This window comes from Desmodus rotundus, chromosome 2 (assembly GCF_022682495.2).
Source record: "Desmodus rotundus isolate HL8 chromosome 2, HLdesRot8A.1, whole genome shotgun sequence".
Taxonomy (NCBI): Eukaryota; Metazoa; Chordata; class Mammalia; order Chiroptera; family Phyllostomidae; genus Desmodus; species Desmodus rotundus.
In genome coordinates, this window is record NC_071388.1 from 170,749,306 (window position 1) to 170,754,337 (window position 5,032).

The following is a 5,032-nucleotide window of genomic DNA, read 5'->3' on the forward strand; positions in this document are numbered from 1 at the left end:
TGTTTGAATGGTACGAGTAACAGAGGGTCATTTTGCTAAGATATGGCTCTGGGTAGTCTGGCGGAAGGTATTTCTTTCATTTTTCTCTTTGAGCTTAATTACTATTCTATCAACTTCCTCACCTTTTATATATACTTCACAGTTTGCAAAGTTATCTCATATGTTTACTTTGTCTTTAAAATATATTTTGAAGTAGATATCTCCTTTTCATTTTCCTGATGAAGGAACTAATATTACATATATAATTTTCCTACAGTTTTTCCATATATATTTAATAATTTCCCCAAGGGGAAAGTGTACCTAACCAAGCAAAGGATACTTCAATCAAAATTTTCTTAAGTGAATCCCAGATTCTGTGTGTGTTCAGTGAAGAAAGGTCAAAGGGCATGTGAGGGGCCCATGGACGCCTGCATCGGTATATCTCTCAATACGTAAGCACTGCTGTGTTAAATAATCAGCATTCAGACATTTCACATGAAAATATTCGAAGTCCTATTCTTCGTGTCAATTAAAGATGTACTTTTGTGGAACAGCACCTAATTTATGTCTTGAGAGTGAGTGTCTTTAAAATGTGTTTTGCAAATCTTCTATAGACTCGCAAATTATAACACAAGTTGCCGAAGCTTCTGTGTAAATATTAAAAGTGGAATTTTTTAAGCTTAACTAACATACATTCTCAGTTTTCTGTTTTTGAAATTATTTTAAAAATATGAACTACATCAAATACACAACAAAAGTAAAATAAATAACAAAATAAAGCAAATTACGTAATCCAGTGATTAAGAACATGGCCTCAAGAGACAAAACTGAAGGGTTCAAACACAGTTCAACCTTCATTCGCAGTACAATTTTAGACAGAGTACTTGACTTCCCTGTCTCAGTTTTTATTCTACAAAACAGAAAGAATAGGGTACTTTCTTATAGGTTGTTATGATAACAGATGTAAAGGACTTAGTAGTAGTTGTCAGACTTTAATAAATGTTTAATATGAATAATATTCAGTTTTGTTAAATCTTTATATTTGGCCATATTTGCTCTAGCTGTCATTTTTTAAGAATTAAAATATTGTATGTGGTTCAAAGTCCCTCAATTGTTTCCCCTTTTTTGTTCCTCAGAGGTGAAAAATGAGTTTGGCTTTTATCATTCCCATGCTTGTTATTATAATTTTTTATATTTATGAAACTACAGTTCATACATATATTTTATATACTATATTAAAAATTTCACACTTCGTATTAAGTTTAATAAATAAGGTTGTTAATTTTTCAAAATGTGTGCTGTTTAAATCACCTTTTAAAAGAAGAATAGTGCAATTGTAACTTCTATTGAGCAAAAGTCCAGTTTTTTTATGATTTAATGCATCAGATAATAGATTAGACAAATAAATAGCCTTAAATTATTTTTCAGAGGGTATGTTATATCATTCATTTGTTAAAATATATCCTACTGTTATAAAGCGATTACACTTTAAACACACGGGTATTGTAAATAACAATCTAGTGTCTTAAAACTAAAGTATTTGTTTTTAAATAATCTTGGACTAATATAGTTAATTCCTATCAAGCTGAAAGATAGGCTTATGTTTAGAGGTGTACATGAGGAACTGATGAAACATTAATTATTGCCATGTGTAAAAAAGATCAGTAAATATTATAATAATCTTAAGGAATGGCTGAGACAAGAGGGAGAGGGAGGGGAACGGGAGGAATGGAGAGAGGAAGTGGTAGAGTGAGAGGAGCAATAGCTTCGGTGAGACTACCCAGAGACATCTTAGCAAAATGAGCTTCTGTTACCAGTGCCGTTCAAGAATGCAGGAGATAGATATCATGGGAATAAGGAAAACAGTGCCTGAATGGTGCATCAGTTTGCCTTGATGGACCCCTAGGGCTTTCTTGTTCTTGTATGAGAATGTGCTTCTGTGTTCATTCATCAAAGGTGGTGCTATAGTGTTTCATCATAACAGAAACATCGTATTTTTAAATGAAGCGCCCGTGGAATCTATTATAAATGGTCTCTTCATAAGACACATATGGTTTTATGTTTTTGCTTCTAAGGTGTTCTTATGTAATTCACCTTGAATTTTGTTTACTCTGCTTAGCCCAGTCATGTTAATCTCCAGAATATCATTGCCTAATGAGGTCTTATGAATCAAAATAATGAAATCTCAAGCTAACAAAGTCATTTATTTTTTGAATTAATCCCATCTTATTAAAAGATTGTCCAGAATTATTTTTTAAAATAACTGGCAGTTTTTCCTCTTCTTTTAACCCTTTTTTTCTTTCTCATTGTGCTATTTTCTGAAAACTATTTTAGACAAAGGTCTGTGCTATGAAATTCAAGTGGTTAAAAAAAAGTAATTATATAAACCATCTATTCAAGTATCTTTTAACCTAAGGATAGAGGGGTCAGACAAACACAGAAGGAGCAATATATACAGCTTAAAGATGTTAGGGATCTTACCATAGAAAAAACAAACCAGTGTCAGAGCACTGAGGAGGGATAGAGCATATGAAGGAATAACTAAAATAAGAAAGTAAAATTAAAATAGTGCAAAAAAATGATGGAAATTTAATTAATAAAGATGGAAGAGAAATAAAGACACACATAGTAATTTTAGGGGGGAAACAAAATCCACGTTGGCTGACATAAGAAATAGGAGGAAGGGTAGTGAGAAGTAAAATTAAGGCGGATCACGAGGAACCCTGAATATCCAAAGTCTGAATTTCAGTAGGCGATGGGGAACCTACGGTGTTTGAGTAACTGACTGCATGTTACTAGACAAGTTTTTAGACAAATCTTCTGATTTTAAAACATTTGAGACTGTTTTTGTGTTTTCTAAATTTAGAAATTGCATAGACTTGTGGCTAAGGAATGTTTTCAAGATGTCCGAGTCCTCTGTTCATTATTCTGTTATTTCCCTTTTTACTGCATTGTGGTCAACTCTGCAATCCTGGTCTCTTACTTTGTTTTGCATTCTCCATTTTCTCATTTAAGATTCCATGTATTTCTAAATAAGTCTCAATTATTCTGCCCTTATTCTGGTTGTCACGGGTCATATCATTTTCTACTGTGGTCTGTCAGTCAAGCAGTAGAGAATTCAATTTCAAACTTCTATTTTGATTACATTAATCCCACACTAATGATCATTTAATAACTGCTCATTGCTTAACTGCTTATAGGTTTAAATAAACCTCTTTTATTTTTTTACCAAGAATTGAAGTACCTTCATGATCTGACACATGTCTTTACATTCAGCCTTACATCCCACGTCACTTAGAACTTTTTTTTGTCCTGTCGTGAAGAATTAATTTCTTTCAATGGAATGCCATTATGTTTTCGAATTTACCATTGTTCCTTCCCAAAATGCTTTAATCCTCTTTGTCTGTTTTTATATCTTTTGTTCTTCCTTGATAATGCACTGCAAGTATCCAAGAAGGTCCTTTTTTTCTCCTAACTTCTATAGGCACAATTACTTCACCTTCTTCTATCATTTTTTCATATAACTCTCACCATTTTTTCTTTTTGAAAGGAAGCAACTTGAGAACCAGTATATCTGTTTCAACAGACTGTACATTCTTGGATTCAGTGCCTTCTCTACTATAGGATAGTAGCAGGTATATAGAAAACACACATTTTTTATTGGATGAATCCATTATCCATTTTACAGAATAATAATGGGTATGTAGTAAAAATGAATATCTCTTGAGAGGATAAATGGGTAAATATCCAGGGCATATTATGGTTTATTTTGCACACCCTCAACTTGCATGTGTTTATTATAATTAATTAATATATGCTTATTTGTGATTTTATTTCAAATTCTCATTTAACTGTAGATCATTTCTGACATTTGGCACAGTTGAAATGATCATGGGAATTGGATAACTTTGATTTCTACCATTAATTTAAATGTAGACAACTACAGTGCTCCATCCTATAATTGTATAGATCCAGGATGCTGAAATATAACATAAATGGCAATTATTGCTATATTCAGGGATATAAAAGATGGCAATAGTAGAACCTAAAAAGTTAATTCTAGAGAGAGCCTAACATTGATTCTTTGCTGCAAGCTGCAAACCAAGGTGCCTGTAGGTCAGAAGGGGGCAGCAAAGTGCACGCAGTCCGGGTCAGAAATCTAGATGGACAAAATGGCCTGAGGTAAGATGAAGAGTATTCCTGAAACATGGAGGTTGGGTGCAGCATTTAGCAATGGAGAAATGTAGAGGACCCAGGAAACTGATCTACCATTGTTGTGCCCAGGGAGAGTAGCCTATATAGTAGATAAAAAAAAGAATATACCAATGGCATTGTTTTTACCCCATTACACATTATAGCCTTGAAACAATTCTCTATGATATGGATAACTAGTTACCACTTGAGGGAAATAGTGCTCAAAGAGGGAACTACTGGGAAAGCATAGAGCCAGGATTTCTCTCAGATAATGCAGCCGAGATGAGCATCAGGAAGTCAGATTGATAAGGGGCAGAGCCAGTAAGAGTCCAACAGAGAAAGCAAAGGCCAAAGGCAGGGTCCAAGTATTAGAAGTCAGAGGAACAACAAGAGAACAGAATTAGGAGACAGATTGAGAGTCTCCTTTCGTGATGGCTTTTGAAAAGGATGATGAGATGGATTCAGACATCTTAAATAGCGTTTCTCTTGGATAAATATGCTTTGCCATGCCCACATTGTGAAACTCCCTACAGCTACCAGGTCTGTCTTGCTGGAACTCTTTGTTGCCCAAACTTATAGCATGGCATTTAAAGTTGAGTATTATTTATAACTTTAGCTATCTCTAGTTACATTGCCTTCCTCTCATTTGGTACACCTACAACATCTTATGTATTTAATTTAAAACATTATATTAAATTTTGGTTGAACTGAGTTTAATTGCTCAGTGAGGGATAGGGATAGGATGTATAGTAGGCTCTCTATGAATGCAGTTTTTGTTGAATGAATGCACTATTAGTTCTCACACCAACATAGATGAAATTTTTGTAGCACTCTCACGGAACATAGAGTTTTGCAACTG